This window comes from Taudactylus pleione, unplaced genomic scaffold (assembly GCF_031769625.1).
Source record: "Taudactylus pleione unplaced genomic scaffold, aTauple2 ptg000571l, whole genome shotgun sequence".
NCBI lineage: Eukaryota > Metazoa > Chordata > Amphibia > Anura > Myobatrachidae > Taudactylus > Taudactylus pleione.
Window position 1 is genome coordinate 1930609 of NW_028284973.1, and position 21220 is coordinate 1951828.

Here is a 21220-nt window from a genome sequence, read left to right on the forward strand (position 1 = left end):
TTATACACAGGATTACAATGTATACAGTATAGGATTACAATGTATACAGTATAGGATTACAATTTATACACAGGATTACAATTTATACAGTACAGGATTACAATATATACAGTATAGGATTACAATATATACAGTATATAGGATTACAATTTATACAGTATAGGATTACAATTTATACAGTACAGGATTACAATGTATACAGTATAGGATTACAATGTATACAGTATAGGATTACAATATATACACAGGATTACAATTTATACAGTATAGGATTACAATTTATACACAGGATTACAATTTATACAGTATATAGGATTACAATTTATACAGTATAGGATTACAATTTATACACAGGATTACAATTTATACAGTATAGGATTACAATTTATACAGTATATAGGATTACAATTTATACAGTATAGGATTACAATGTATATAGTATAGGATTACAGTTTATACAGTATAGGATTACAATTTATACAGTATAGGATTACAATTTATATAGTATAGGATTACAGTTTATACAGTATAGGATTACAATTTATACAGTATAGGATTACAATTTATATAGTATAGGATTACAGTTTATACAGTATAGGATTACAATTTATATAGTATAGGATTACAATTTATACACAGGATTGTGATTTATGCAGTACAGGATTACAATGTATATAGTATAGGATTACAATTTATACACAATATTACAATGTATACAGTATAGGATTACAATTTATACAGTATAGGATTACAATTTATATAGTATAGGATTACAATTTATACAGTATAGGATTACAGTTTATACAGTATAGGATTACAATTTATACAGTACAGGATTACAATGTATACAGTATATAGGATTACAATGTATACAGTATATATGATTACAATTTATACAGTATAGGATTACAATTTATACAGTACAGGATTACAATGTATACAGTATAGGATTACAATGTATACAGTATATAGGATTACAATGTATACAGTATAGGATTACAATGTATACAGTACAGCATTACAATGTATACAGTATAGGATTACAATTTATACAGTATAGGATTACAATGTATACAGTATAGGATTACAATGTATACAGTATAGGATTACAATTTATACACAGGATTACAATTTATACAGTACAGGATTACAATGTATACAGTATAGGATTACAATGTATACAGTATATAGGATTACAATTTATACAGTATAGGATTACAATTTATACACAGGATTACAATGTATACAGTATAGGATTACAATGTATACAGTATAGGATTACAACTTATACACAGGATTACAATTTATACAGTACACGATTACAATGTATACAGTATAGGATTACAATGTATACAGTATAGGATTACAATGTATACAGTTCAGGATTACAATGTATCCAGTATAGGATTACAATGTATACAGTATAGGATTACAATTTATACACAGGATTACAATTTATACAGTATAGGATTACAATTTATACACAGGATTACAATTTATACAGTATATATGATTACAATTTATACACAGGATTTCAATTTATACAGTACAGGATTACAATGTATACAGTATAAGATTACAATGTATACAGTATAGGATTACAATGTATACAGTATAGGATTACAATTTATACACAGGATTACAATTTATACAGTATAGGATTACAATTTATACAGTATAGGATTACAATTTATACAGTATATAGGATTACAATTTATACAGTATAGGATTACAATTTATACACAGGATTACAATTTATACAGTATATAGGATTACAATTTATACAGTATAGGATTACAATTTATACATAGGATTACAATTTATACAGTATAGGATTACAATTTATACAGTATATAGGATTACAATTTATACAGTATAGGATTACAATTTATATAGTATAGGATTACAATTTATACAGTATAGGATTACAATTTATACACAGGATTACAATTTATACAGTATAGGATTACAATTTATATAGTATAGGATTACAATTTATACACAGGATTACAATTTATATAGTATAGGATTACAATTTATACAGTATAGGATTACAATTTAAACAGTATAGGATTACAATTTATACACAGGATTACAATTTATACAGTATAGGATTAGAATTTATACACAGGATTACAATTTATACAGTATAGGATTACAATTTATACAGTATATAGGATTACAATTTATACAGTATAGGATTACTATGTATATAGTATATAGGATTACAGTTTATACAGTATAGGATTACAATTTATACAGTATAGGATTACAATTTATATAGTATAGGATTACAATTTATACAGTATAGGATTACAATTTATATAGTATAGGATTACAATTTATACACAGGATTACAATTTATACAGTATAGGATTACAATTTATACAGTATAGGATTACAATTTAAACAGTATAGGATTACAATTTATACACAGGATTACAATTTATACAGTATAGGATTAGAATTTATACACAGGATTACAATTTATACAGTATAGGATTACAATTTATACAGTATATAGGATTACAATTTATACAGTATAGGATTACTATGTATATAGTATATAGGATTACAGTTTATACAGTATAGGATTACAATTTATACAGTATAGGATTACAATTTATATAGTATAGGATTACAATTTATACACAGGATTACAATTTATACAGTATAGGATTACAATTTATACAGTATAGGATTACAATTTATATAGTATAGGATTACAATTTATACAGTATAGGATTACAATTTATACACAGGATTACAATTTATACAGTATATAGGATTACAATTTATACAGTATAGGATTACAATGTATATAGTATTGGATTACAATTTATACAAAGGATTACAATTTATACAGTATATAGGATTACAATTTATACAGTATAGGATTACAATTTATATAGTATAGGATTACAGTTTATACAGTATAGGATTACAATTTATACAGTATAGGATTACAATTTATACAGTATATAGGATTACAATTTATATAGTATAGGATTACAATTTATACAGTATAGGATTACAATTTATATAGTATTGGATTACAATTTATACTGTACAGGATTACAGTTTATACAGTATATAGGATTACAATTTATACAGTATAGGATTACAGTTTATATAGTATAGGATTACAGTTTATACAGTATATAGGATTACAATTTATACAGTACAGGATTACAATTTATACAGTATATAGGATTACAATTTATATAGTATAGGATTACAATTTATACAGTATAGGATTACAGTTTATACAGTATATAGGGTTACAATTTATATAGTATAGGATTACAATTTATACAGTATAGGATTACAATTTATACAGTATATAGGATTACAATTTATATAGTATAGGATTATAATTTATATAGTATAGGATTACAATTTATACAGTATAGGATTACAGTTTATACAGTATATAGGATTACAAATTATATAGTATAGGATTACAATTTATACAGTATATAGGATTACAATTTATACAGTATAGGATTACAATTTATACAGTATATAGGATTACAATTTATACAGTATAGGATTACAGTTTATACAGTATAGGATTACAATTTATACAGTATATAGGATTACAATTTATATAGTATAGGATTACAATTTATACAGTACAGGATTACAGTTTATACAGTATTTAGGATTACAATTTATACAGTATAGGATTACAATTTATATAGTATAGGATTACAGTTTATACAGTATAGGATTACAATTTATACAGTATAGGATTACAATGTATATAGTATAGGATTACAATGTATACAGTATAGGATTACAATTTATACAGTATATAGGATTACAATTTATACAGTATAGGATTACAGTTTATACAGTATAGGATTACAATTTATACAGTATAGGATTACAATTTATACAGTATAGGATAACAATTTATATAGTATAGGATTAGTTTATACAGTATAGGATTACAATTTATACACAGGATTACAATTTATACAGTATAGGATTACAATGTATATAGTATAGGATAAAAATGTATACAGTATAGGATTACAATGTATACAGTATAGGATTACAATGTATACAGTTTAGGACTACAATTTATACACATGATTACAATTTATACAGTATAGGATTACAATTTATACACAGGATTTCAATTTATACACAGGATTACAATGTATACAGTATAGGATTACAATTTATACACAGGATTACAATTTATACACAGGATTACAATTTATACAGTATAGGATTACAATGTATACAGTATAGGATTACAATTTATACACAGGATTACAATATATACAGTATAGGATTACAATTTATACAGTATATAGGATTACAATTTATACAGTATATAGGATTACAATTTATACAGTATAGGATTACAATGTATATAGTATAGGATTACAATTTATACAGTATAGGATAAAAATTTATATAGTATAGGATTACAGTTTATACAGTATAGGATTACAATGTATACAGTATAGGATTACAATTTATACAGTATAAGATTACAATGTATATAGTATAGGATTACAATTTATACAGTATAGGATTACAATTTATACACAGGATTACAATTTATACAGTATAGGATTACAATTTATACAGTATATAGGATTACAATTTATACAGTATAGGATTACAGTTTATACAGTATAGGATTACAATTTATACAGTATAGGATAACAATTTATATAGTATAGGATTACAGTTTATACAGTATAGGATTATAATGTATACAGTATAGGATTACAATTTTTACAGTATAGGATTACAATGTGTATAGTATAGGATTACAATTTATACAGTATAGGATTACAATTTATACACAGGATTACAATTTATACAGTATAGGATTACAATTTATACCCAGGATTACAATTTATACAGTATAGGATTACAATTTATACAGTATAGGATTACAATTTATACAGTATAGGATTACAATTTATACAGTATAGGATTACAATTTATACACAGGATTACAATTTATACAGTATATAGGATTACAATTTATACAGTATAGGATTACAATTTATACATAGGATTACAATTTATACAGTATAGGATTACAATTTATACAGTATATAGGTTTACAATTTATACAGTATAGGATTACAATTTATATAGTATAGGATTACAATTTATACAGTATAGGATTACAATTTATACACAGGATTACAATTTATACAGTATAGGATTACAATTTATATAGTATAGGATTACAATTTATACACAGGATTACAATTTATATAGTATAGGATTACAATTTATACAGTATAGGATTACAATTTATACAGTATAGGATTACAATTTAAACAGTATAGGATTACAATTTATACACAGGATTACAATTTATACAGTATAGGATTAGAATTTATACACAGGATTACAATTTATACAGTATAGGATTACAATTTATACAGTATATAGGATTACAATTTATACAGTATAGGATTACTATGTATATAGTATATAGGATTACAGTTTATACAGTATAGGATTACAATTTATACAGTATAGGATTACAATTTATATAGTATAGGATTACAATTTATACAGTATAGGATTACAATTTATATAGTATAGGATTACAATTTATACACAGGATTACAATTTATACAGTATAGGATTACAATTTATACAGTATAGGATTACAATTTATATAGTATAGTATTACAATTTATACAGTATAGGATTACAATTTATACACAGGATTACAATTTATACAGTATATAGGATTACAATTTATACAGTATAGGATTACAATTTATACAGTATAGGATTACAATGTATATAGTATTGGATTACAATTTATACACAGGATTACAATATATACAGTATATAGGATTACAATTTATACAGTATATAGGATTACAATTTATACAGTATAGGATTACAATTTATACAGTATAGGATTACAGTTTATACAGTATAGGATTACAATTTATACAGTATAGGATTACAATTTATACAGTATATAGGATTACAATTTATATAGTATAGGATTACAATTTATACAGTATAGGATTACAATTTATATAGTATTGGATTACAATTTATACTGTACAGGATTACAGTTTATACAGTATATAGGATTACAATTTATACAGTATAGGATTACAGTTTATATAGTATAGGATTACAGTTTATACAGTATATAGGATTACAATTTATACAGTACAGGATTACAATTTATACAGTATAGGATTACAATTTATATAGTATAGGATTACAGTTTATACAGTATAGGATTACAATTTATACAGTATATAGGATTACAATTTATATAGTATAGGATTACAATTTATACAGTATAGGATTACAGTTTATACAGTATATAGGGTTACAATTTATATAGTATAGGATTACAATTTATACAGTATAGGATTACAATTTATACAGTATATAGGATTACAATTTATATAGTATAGGATTACAATTTATATAGTATAGGATTACAATTTATACAGTATAGGATTACAGTTTATACAGTATATAGGATTACAATTTATATAGTATAGGATTACAATTTATACAGTATATAGGATTACAATTTATACAGTATAGGATTACAATTTATACAGAATATAGGATTACAATTTATATAGTATAGGATTACAGTTTATACAGTATAGGATTACAATTTATACAGTATATAGGATTACAATTTATATAGTATAGGATTACAATTTATACAGTACAGGATTACAGTTTATACAGTATATAGGATTACAATTTATACAGTATAGGATTACAATTTATATAGTATAGGATTACAGTTTATACAGTATAGGATTACAATTTATACAGTATAGGATTACAATGTATACAGTATAGGATTACAATGTATACAGTATAGGATTACAATGTATACAGTATATAGGATTACAATTTATACAGTATAGGATTACAGTTTATACAGTATAGGATTACAATTTATACAGTATAGGATAACAATTTATATAGTATAGGATTAGTTTATACAGTATAGGATTACAATTTATACACAGGATTACAATTTATACAGTATAGGATTACAATGTATATAGTATAGGATAAAAATTTATACAGTATAGGATTACAATGTATACAGTATAGGATTACAATGTATACAGTTTAGGACTACAATTTATACACATGATTACAATTTATACAGTATAGGATTACAATTTATACACAGGATTACAATTTATACACAGGATTACAATGTATACAGTATAGGATTACAATTTATACACAGGATTACAATTTATACACAGGATTACAATTTATACAGTAAAGGATTACAATGTATACAGTATAGGATTACAATTTATACACAGGATTACAATTTATACAGTATAGGATTACAATTTATACAGTATATAGGATTACAATTTATACAGTATAGGATTACAATGTATATAGTATAGGATTACAATTTATACAGTATAGGATAAAAATTTATATAGTATAGGATTACAGTTTATACAGTATAGGATTACAATGTATACAGTATAGGATTACAATTTATACAGTATAAGATTACAATGTATATAGTATAGGATTACAATTTATACAGTATAGGATTACAATTTATACACAGGATTACAATTTATACAGTATAGGATTACAATTTATACAGTATAGGATTACAATTTATATAGTATAGGATTACAGTTTATACAGTATAGGATTATAATGTATACAGTATAGGATTACAATTTTTACAGTATAGGATTACAATGTGTATAGTATAGGATTACAATTTATACAGTATAGGATTACAATTTATACACAGGATTACAATTTATACAGTATAGGATTACAATTTATACAGTATATAGGATTACAATTTATACAGTATTGGATTACAATGTATATAGTATAGGATTACAGTTTATACAGTATAGGATTACAATTTATACAGTATAGGATTACAATTTATATAGTATAGGATTACAGTTTATACAGTATAGGATTACAATGTATATAGTATATAGGATTACAATTTATACAGTATAGGATAACAATTTATATAGTATAGGATTGCAATGTATATAGTATAGGATTACAATGTATACACAGGATTACAATTTATACAGTATATGATAACAATTTATATAGTATAGGATTACAGTTTATACAGTATTGGATTACAATTTATACACAGGATTACAATTTATACAGTAAAGGATTACAATTTATATAGTATAGGATTACAGTTTATACAGTATAGGATTACAATTTATATAGTATAGGATTACAATTTATACACAGGATTGTGATTTATGCAGTACAGGATTACAATGTATATAGTATAGGATTACAATTTATACACAATATTACAATGTATACAGTATAGGATTACAATTTATACAGTATATAGGATTACAATTTATACAGTATAGGATTACAATTTATACAGTACAGGATTACAATTTATACAGTATAGGATTACAATTTATACACAGGATTACAATTTATACAGTATAGGATTACAATTTATACAGTATATAGGATTACAATTTATACAGTATAGGATTACAATGTATATAGTATAGGATTACAGTTTATACAGTATAGGATTACAATTTATACAGTATAGGATTACAATTTATATAGTATAGGATTACAGTTTATACAGTATAGGATTACAATTTATACAGTATAGGATTACAATTTATATAGTATAGGATTACAGTTTATACAGTATAGGATTACAATTTATACACAGGATTGTGATTTATGCAGTACAGGATTACAATTTATACAGTATAGGATTACAATTTATATAGTATAGGATTACAATTTATACAGTATAGGATTACAATTTATACAGTACAGGATTACAATGTATACAGTATATAGGATTACAATTTATACACAGGATTACAATTTATACAGTATAGGATTACAATTTATACAGTATATAGGATTACAATTTATACAGTATAGGATTACAATGTATATAGTATAGGATTACAGTTTATACAGTATAGGATTACAATTTATACAGTATAGGATTACAATTTATATAGTACAGGATTACAATTTATATAGTATAGGATTACAATTTATACACAGGATTGTGATTTATGCAGTACAGGATTACAATGTATATAGTATAGGATTACAATTTATACACAATATTACAATGTATACAGTATAGGATTACAATTTATACAGTATAGGATTACAATTTATATAGTATAGGATTACAGTTTATACAGTATAGGATTACAATTTAAACAGTACAGGATTACAATGTATACAGTATATAGAATTACAATTTATACAGTATATAGGATTACAATTTATACAGTATAGGATTACAATTTATACAGTACAGGATTACAATGTATACAGTATAGGATTACAATGTATACAGTATATAGGATTACAATATATACAGTATAGGATTACAATTTATACAGTACAGGATTACAATGTATACAGTATAGGATTACAATGTATACAGTATAGGATTACAATTTATACTCAGGATTACAATTTATACAGTATAGGATTACAATTTATACAGTATAGGATTACAATGTATACAGTATAGGATTACAATTTATACACAGGATTACAATGTATACAGTATAGGATTACAATGTATACAGTATAGGATTACAATTTATACTCAGGATTACAATTTATACAGTATAGGATTACAATGTATACAGTATAGGATTACAATGTATACAGTATAGGATTACAATTTTTACACAGGATTACAATGTATACAGTATAGGATTACAATGTATACAGTATAGGATTACAATTTATACACAGGATTACAATTTATACAGTACAGGATTACAATGTATACAGTATAGGATTACAATGTATACAGTATATAGGATTACAATGTATACAGTATAGGATTACAATTTATACAGTACAGGATTACAATGTATACAGTATAGGATTACAATTTATACACAGGATTACAATTTATACAGTATAGGATTACAATTTATACACAGGATTACAATTTATACAGTATATAGGATTATAATTTATACAGTATAGGATTACAATTTATACAGTATAGGATTACAATTTATACAGTATATAGGATTACAATTTATACAGTATAGGATTACAATGTATATAGTATAGGATTACAGTTTATACAGTATAGGATTACAATTTATATAGTATAGGATTACAGTTTATACAGTATAGGATTACAATTTATACAGTATAGGATTACAATTTATATAGTATAGGATTACAGTTTATACAGTATAGGATTACAATTTATATAGTATAGGATTACAATTTATACACAGGATTGTGATTTATGCAGTACAGGATTACAATGTATATAGTATAGGATTACAATTTATACACAATATTACAATGTATACAGTATAGGATTACAATTTATACAGTATAGGATTACAATTTATACAGTATAGGATTACAGTTTATACAGTATAGGATTACAATTTATACAGTATAGGATTACAATGTATACAGTATATAGGATTACAATGTATACAGTATATAGGATTACAATGTATACAGTATAGGATTACAATTTATACAGTACAGGATTACAATGTATACAGTATAGGATTACAATGTATACAGTATATAGGATTACAATGTATACAGTATAGGATTACAATTTATACAGTACAGCATTACAATGTATACAGTATAGGATTACAATGTATACAGTATAGGATTACAATTTATACACAGGATTACAATTTATACAGTATAGGATTACAATGTATACAGTATAGGATTACAATGTATACAGTATAGGATTACAATTTATACACAGGATTACAATTTATACAGTACAGGATTACAATGTATACAGTATAGGATTACAATGTATATAGTATAGGATTACAATTTATACACAGGATTACAATGTATACAGTATAGGATTACAATGTATACAGTATAGGATTACAATTTATACACAGGATTACAATGTATACAGTATAGGATTACAATGTATACAGTATAGGATTACAATTTATACACAGGATTACAATTTATACAGTACAGGATTACAATGTATACAGTATAGGATTACAATGTACACAGTATATAGGATTACAATTTATACAGTATAGGATTACAATTTATACACAGGATTACAATGTATACAGTATAGGATTACAATGTATACAGTATAGGATTACAATTTATACACAGGATTACAATTTATATAGTACAGGATTACAATGTATACAGTATAGGATTACAATGTATACAGTATATAGGATTACAATTTATACAGTATAGGATTACAATTTATACAGTACAGGATTACAATGTATCCAGTATAGGATTACAATGTATACAGTATAGGATTACAATTTATACACAGGATTACAATTTATACAGTATAGGATTACAATTTATACACAGGATTACAATTTATACAGTATATAGGATTACAATTTATACACAGGATTTCAATTTATACAGTACAGGATTACAATGTATACAGTATAGGATTACAATGTATACAGTATAGGATTACAATGTATACAGTATAGGATTACAATTTATACACAGGATTACAATTTATACAGTATATAGGATTACAATTTATACAGTATAGGATTACAATTTATACACAGGATTACAATTTATACAGTATAGGATTACAATTTATACAGTATAGGATTACAATTTATACAGTATATAGGATTACAATTTATATAGTATAGGATTACAATTTATACAGTATAGGATTACAATTTATACACAGGATTACAATTTATACAGTATATAGGATTACAATTTATACAGTATAGGATTACTATTTATACATAGGATTACAATTTATACAGTATAGGATTACAATTTATACAGTATATAGGATTACAATTTATACAGTATAGGATTACAATTTATACAGTATAGGATTACAATTTATACACAGGATTACAATTTATACAGTATAGGATTACAATTTATATAGTATAGGATTACAATTTATACACAGGATTACAATTTATATAGTATAGGATTACAATTTATACAGTATCGGATTACAATTTAAACAGTATAGGATTACAATTTATACACAGGATTACAATTTATATAGTATAGGATTACAATTTATACAGTATAGGATTACAATTTATACACAGGATTACAATTTATACAGTATAGGATTACAATTTATACAGTATATAGGATTACAATTTATACAGTATAGGATTACAATGTATATAGTATATAGGATTACAGTTTATACAGTATAGGATTACAATTTATACAGTATAGGATTACAATTTATATAGTATAGGATTACAATTTATACAGTATAGGATTACAATTTATATAGTATAGGATTACAATTTATACACAGGATTACAATTTATACAGTATAGGATTACAATTTATACAGTATAGGATTACAATTTATATAGTATAGGATTACAATTTATACAGTATAGGATTACAATTTATACACAGGATTACAATTTATACAGTATATAGGATTACAATTTATACAGTATATAGGATTACAATTTATACAGTATAGGATTACAATGTATATAGTATAGGATTACAATTTATACACAGGATTACAATTTATACAGTATATAGGATTACAATTTATACAGTATATAGGATTACAATTTATACAGTATAGGATTACAATTTATATAGTATAGGATTACAGTTTATACAGTATAGGATTACAATTTATACAGTATAGGATTACAATTTATACAGTATATAGGATTACAATTTATACAGTATAGGATTACAATTTATACAGTATTGGATTACAATTTATACAGTACAGGATTACAGTTTATACAGTATATAGGATTACAATTTATACAGTATAGGATTACAGTTTATATAGTATAGGATTACAGTTTATACAGTATATAGGATTACAATTTATACAGTATAGGATTACAATTTATATAGTATAGGATTACAGTTTATACAGTATAGGATTACAATGTATACAGTATAGGATTACAATTTATACAGTATATAGGATTACAATTTATATAGTATAGGATTACAATTTATACAGTATAGGATTACAGTTTATACAGTATATAGGATTACAATTTATATAGTATAGGATTACAATTTATACAGTATAGGATTACAATTTATATAGTATAGGATTACAATTTATATAGTATAGGATTACAATTTATACAGTATAGGATTCAGTTTATACAGTATATAGGATTACAATTTATATAGTATAGGATTACAATTTATATAGTATAGGATTACAATTTATACAGTATATAGGATTACAATTTATACAGTATAGGATTACAATTTATACAGTATATAGGATTACAATTTATATAGTATAGGATTACAGTTTATACAGTATAGGATTACAATTTATACAGTATAGGATTACAATTTATACAGTATATAGGATTACAATTTATATAGTATAGGATTACAATTTATACAGTACAGGATTACAGTTTATACAGTATATAGGATTACAATTTATACAGTATAGGATTACAATTTATACAGTATAGGATTACAATTTATACAGTATATAGGATTACAATTTATATAGTATAGGATTACAATTTATACAGTATAGGATTACAATTTATATAGTATAGGATTACAATTTATATAGTATAGGATTACAATTTATACAGTATAGGATTACAGTTTATACAGTATATAGGATTACAATTTATATAGTATAGGATTACAATTTATATAGTATAGGATTACAATTTATACAGTATATAGGATTACAATTTATATAGTATAGGATTACAATTTATACAGTATAGGATTACAATTTATACAGTATATAGGATTACAATTTCTATAGTATAGGATTACAGTTTATACAGTATAGGATTACAATTTATACAGTATAGGATTACAATGTATACAGTATAGGATTACAGTTTATACAGTATAGGATTACAATTTATATAGTATAGGATTACAGTTTATACAGTACAGGATTACAGTTTATACAGTATATAGGATTACAATTTATATAGTATAGGATTACAATTTAAACAGTATAGGATTACAGTTTATACAGTATATAGGATTACAATTTATATAGTATAGGATTACAATTTATACAGTATATAGGATTACAATTTATATAGTATAGGATTACAATTTATACAGTATAGGATTACAATTTATACAGTATATAGGATTACAATTTCTATAGTATAGGATTACAGTTTATACAGTATAGGATTACAATTTATACAGTATAGGATTACAATGTATACAGTATAGGATTACAGTTTATACAGTATAGGATTACAATTTATATAGTATAGGATTACAATTTATACAGTATAGGATTACAGTTTATACAGTATATAGGATTACAATTTATATAGTATAGGATTACAATTTATACAGTATATAGGATTACAATTTATATAGTATAGGATTACAATTTATACAGTATAGGATTACAATTTATACACAGGATTACAATTTATACAGTATAGGATTACAATTTATACAGTATATAGGATTACAATTTATACAGTATAGGATTACAATGTATATAGTATATAGGATTACAGTTTATACAGTATAGGATTACAATTTATACAGTATAGGATTACAATTTATATAGTATAGGATTACAATTTATACAGTATAGGATTACAATTTATATAGTATAGGATTACAATTTATACACAGGATTACAATTTATACAGTATAGGATTACAATTTATATAGTATAGGATTACAATTTATACAGTATAGGATTACAATTTATACACAGGATTACAATTTATACAGTATATAGGATTACAATTTATACAGTATATAGGATTACAATTTATACAGTATAGGATTACAATGTATATAGTATAGGATTACAATTTATACACAGGATTACAATTTATACAGTATATAGGATTACAATTTATACAGTATATAGGATTACAATTTATACAGTATAGGATTACAATTTATATAGTATAGGATTACAGTTTATACAGTATAGGATTACAATTTATACAGTATAGGATTACAATTTATACAGTATATAGGATTACAATTTATATAGTATAGGATTACAATTTATACAGTATAGGATTACAATTTATATAGTATTGGATTACAATTTATACAGTACAGGATTACAGTTTATACAGTATATAGGATTACAATTTATACAGTATAGGATTACAGTTTATATAGTATAGGATTACAGTTTATACAGTATATAGGATTACAATTTATACAGTATAGGATTACAATTTATATAGTATAGGATTACAGTTTATACAGTATAGGATTACAATGTATACAGTATAGGATTACAATTTATACAGTATATAGGATTACAATTTATATAGTATAGGATTACAATTTATACAGTATAGGATTACAGTTTATACAGTATATAGGATTACAATTTATATAGTATAGGATTACAATTTATACAGTATAGGATTACAATTTATACAGTATAGGATTACAATTTATACAGTATATAGGATTACAATTTATATAGTATAGGATTACAATTTATACAGTATAGGATTCAGTTTATACAGTATATAGGATTACAATTTATATAGTATAGGATTACAATTTATATAGTATAGGATTACAATTTATACAGTATATAGGATTACAATTTATACAGTATAGGATTACAATTTATACAGTATATAGGATTACAATTTATACAGTATAGGATTACAGTTTATACAGTATAGGATTACAATTTATACAGTATAGGATTACAATTTATACAGTATATAGGATTACAATTTATATAGTATAGTATTACAATTTATACAGTACAGGATTACAGTTTATACAGTATATAGGATTACAATTTATACAGTATATAGGATTACAATTTATATAGTATAGGATTACAATTTATACAGTATAGGATTACAGTTTATACAGTATATAGGATTACAATTTATATAGTATAGGATTACAATTTATACAGTATAGGATTACAGTTTATACAGTATATAGGATTACAATTTATATAGTATAGGATTACAATTTATATAGTATAGGATTACAATTTATACAGTATATAGGATTACAATTTATATAGTATAGGATTACAATTTATACAGTATAGGATTACAATTTATACAGTATATAGGATTACAATTTCTATAGTATAGGATTACAGTTTATACAGTATAGGATTACAATTTATACAGTATAGGATTACAATGTATACAGTATAGGATTACAGTTTATACAGTATAGGATTACAATTTATACAGTATAGGATTACAATTTATATAGTATAGGATTACAGTTTATACAGTACAGGATTACAGTTTATACAGTATATAGGATTACAATTTATATAGTATAGGATTACAATTTAAACAGTATAGGATTACAGTTTATACAGTATATAGGATTACAATTTATATAGTATAGGATTACAATTTATATAGTATAGGATTACAATTTATACAGTATATAGGATTACAATTTATATAGTATAGGATTACAATTTATACAGTATAGGATTACAATTTATACAGTATATAGGATTACAATTTCTATAGTATAGGATTACAGTTTATACAGTATAGGATTACAATTTATACAGTATAGGATTACAATGTATACAGTATAGGATTACAGTTTATACAGTATATAGGATTACAATTTATATAGTATAGGATTACAATTTATATAGTATAGGATTACAATTTATACAGTATATAGGATTACAATTTATATAGTATAGGATTACAATTTATACAGTATAGGATTACAATTTATACAGTATATAGGATTACAATTTCTATAGTATAGGATTACAGTTTATACAGTATAGGATTACAATTTATACAGTATAGGATTACAATGTATACAGTATAGGATTACAGTTTATACAGTATAGGATTACAATTTATATAGTATAGGATTACAGTTTATACAGTACAGGATTACAGTTTATACAGTATATAGGATTACAATTTATATAGTATAGGATTACAATTTAAACAGTATAGGATTACAGTTTATACAGTATATAGGATTACAATTTATATAGTATAGGATTACAATTTATACAGTATATAGGATTACAATTTATATAGTATAGGATTACAATTTATACAGTATAGGATTACAATTTATACAGTATATAGGATTACAATTTCTATAGTATAGGATTACAGTTTATACAGTATAGGATTACAATTTATACAGTATAGGATTACAATGTATACAGTATAGGATTACAGTTTATACAGTATAGGATTACAATTTATATAGTATAGGATTACAATTTATACAGTATAGGATTACAGTTTATACAGTATATAGATTACAATTTATATAGTATAGGATTACAATTTATACAGTATATAGGATTACAATTTATATAGTATAGGATTACAATTTATACAGTATAGGATTACAATTTATACACAGGATTACAATTTATACAGTATAGGATTACAATTTATACAGTATATAGGATTACAATTTATACAGTATAGGATTACAATGTATATAGTATATAGGATTACAGTTTATACAGTATAGGATTACAATTTATACAGTATAGGATTACAATTTATATAGTATAGGATTACAATTTATACAGTATAGGATTACAATTTATATAGTATAGGATTACAATTTATACACAGGATTACAATTTATACAGTATAGGATTACAATTTATATAGTATAGGATTACAATTTATACAGTATAGGATTACAATTTATACACAGGATTACAATTTATACAGTATATAGGATTACAATTTATACAGTATATAGGATTACAATTTATACAGTATAGGATTACAATGTATATAGTATAGGATTACAATTTATACACAGGATTACAATTTATACAGTATATAGGATTACAATTTATACAGTATATAGGATTACAATTTATACAGTATAGGATTACAATTTATATAGTATAGGATTACAGTTTATACAGTATAGGATTACAATTTATACAGTATAGGATTACAATTTATACAGTATATAGGATTACAATTTATATAGTATAGGATTACAATTTATACAGTATAGGATTACAATTTATATAGTATTGGATTACAATTTATACAGTACAGGATTACAGTTTATACAGTATATAGGATTACAATTTATACAGTATAGGATTACAGTTTATATAGTATAGGATTACAGTTTATACAGTATATAGGATTACAATTTATACAGTATAGGATTACAATTTATATAGTATAGGATTACAGTTTATACAGTATAGGATTACAATGTATACAGTATAGGATTACAATTTATACAGTATATAGGATTACAATTTATATAGTATAGGATTACAATTTATACAGTATAGGATTACAGTTTATACAGTATATAGGATTACAATTTATATAGTATAGGATTACAATTTATACAGTATAGGATTACAATTTATACAGTATAGGATTACAATTTATACAGTATATAGGATTACAATTTATATAGTATAGGATTACAATTTATACAGTATAGGATTCAGTTTATACAGTATATAGGATTACAATTTATATAGTATAGGATTACAATTTATATAGTATAGGATTACAATTTATACAGTATATAGGATTACAATTTATACAGTATAGGATTACAATTTATACAGTATATAGGATTACAATTTATACAGTATAGGATTACAGTTTATACAGTATAGGATTACAATTTATACAGTATAGGATTACAATTTATACAGTATATAGGATTACAATTTATATAGTATAGTATTACAATTTATACAGTACAGGATTACAGTTTATACAGTATATAGGATTACAATTTATACAGTATATAGGATTACAATTTATATAGTATAGGATTATAATTTATACAGTATAGGATTACAGTTTATACAGTATATAGGATTACAATTTATATAGTATAGGATTACAATTTATACAGTATAGGATTACAGTTTATACAGTATATAGGATTACAATTTATATAGTATAGGATTACAATTTATATAGTATAGGATTACAATTTATACAGTATATAGGATTACAATTTATATAGTATAGGATTACAATTTATACAGTATAGGATTACAATTTATACAGTATATAGGATTACAATTTCTATAGTATAGGATTACAGTTTATACAGTATAGGATTACAATTTATACAGTATAGGATTACAATGTATACAGTATAGGATTACAGTTTATACAGTATAGGATTACAATTTATACAGTATAGGATTACAATTTATATAGTATAGGATTACAGTTTATACAGTACAGGATTACAGTTTATACAGTATATAGGATTACAATTTATATAGTATAGGATTACAATTTAAACAGTATAGGATTACAGTTTATACAGTATATAGGATTACAATTTATATAGTATAGGATTACAATTTATATAGTATAGGATTACAATTTATACAGTATATAGGATTACAATTTATATAGTATAGGATTACAATTTATACAGTATAGGATTACAATTTATACAGTATATAGGATTACAATTTCTATAGTATAGGATTACAGTTTATACAGTATAGGATTACAATTTATACAGTATAGGATTACAATGTATACAGTATAGGATTACAGTTTATACAGTATAGGATTACAATTTATACAGTATAGGATTACAATTTATATAGTATAGGATTACAATTTATACAGTATAGGATTACAGTTTATACAGTATATAGGATTACAATTTATATAGTATAGGATTACAATTTATATAGTATAGGATTACAATTTATACAGTATATAGAATTACAATTTATATAGTATAGGATTACAATTTATACAGTATAGGATTACAATTTATACAGTATATAGGATTACAATTTCTATAGTATAGGATTACAGTTTATACAGTATAGGATTACAATGTATACAGTATAGGATTACAATGTATACAGTATAGGATTACAATTTATATAGTATAGGATTACAGTTTATACAGTACAGGATTACAGTTTATACCGTATATAGGATTACAATGTATACAGTATAGGATACAATTTATATAATCTCATGGGAACTCAGTGCTGCAGTACTAGTGTTCTTATTAGTAGTTACATTTGTGGGAATAGTTGTATATTAGTCAGAGATCATCACCATGTAATCAGTGTGGTATAGAACCCGTGTCTGTCACTTTATTTAGGTAAATAGGAAGAGCAGTGATTTATCTCCTAATAAACAAACATAATCTGAAATATTGATGTGCATTCAATCCATAACAGTAATTATAATAGTACTACATGAATAAATCAGTATTATAACACATCACTGCTATCAGTATGAAACAGACACTTATACCCCTTTTACAACAGAGCTAAAACCCGGGTTCTTGCCGGGTCTACCCGGGTCGCAGCTCAGTGTAAAAGGGTCCCTGAAAAATAACCCGGGTCTAGTGACCCAACAATCCAACCCAGGTAGCTACCAGGGTCAGACCCAGGATGTAACGTTCAGATGTTCAGTGTATGCAGATCAATCATCCCCGAACATGGCAACCTGACAGCGGTCGTCAAGTTCGGGCGATGATTGATGTTAAAAACGACCAGCGGGTGTGCGCAACGCTGGTCGTTTTTAACCTTTTACTGCCCGATTTGCAGATGATTACTAAGCGATGGAGCGATAACGAACGTCGTTATCGCTCCATCACTAGGTATAATCGCCTCGTGGATGGGCAGCTTAACTGTGGACCTGATTCAGAGCTGGACGCTATTTGCGCTCGCTCGTTCAGAAAGAGGGGCCGGATATTTAAATAGAGCTCTCGCTCTTTGCGATCTGTTGCCGCCTCTATGTCTGAGCGAGCGAACGAAATATGCACTTGCTATTTTGTAAAGACGCCCCCTGGCCGTTCGCATCATACGTCATCTCCGCAGTGCTTGTGGTTGGATTTTCCTACCGCAATCATGCGAGCAGTTCAGGCTAAGAGACAACCAAGTGACGTGATCGATGACGCTGCTTTGTTAATTATGCACTCCCATTAAACACCCGTTTTGACCGTTTGGCACGCCTGCGTTCGGATCTCCACTCCCTGTTTTCAAGCACCCTCCCCTGTTACCACCCACAAACGCCTCATCCTGTTACTCAAATTAGCAGGCACTCGCTATTTTGCGAACACACGATTTCCGACCGCACTGACTGGTTGGCGCATGCGCATTACGACCCATATGCATGCGCAGATGTGCGAACATCGCTCGGAGCGAACGAGCGGCCGCTTACAATCGGCTCTGAATCAG

The 21220-nt window shown here is 24.6% G+C and overlaps 1 protein-coding gene across 2 annotated transcripts in view; it reads left to right on the top strand.

Annotated features, from left to right (window-relative positions):
* The window catches only part of LOC148481630 (scinderin-like), a 177003-nt gene that overhangs the window by 143537 nt on the left and 12246 nt on the right, over positions 1-21220 (top strand). The window lies entirely within an intron of this gene.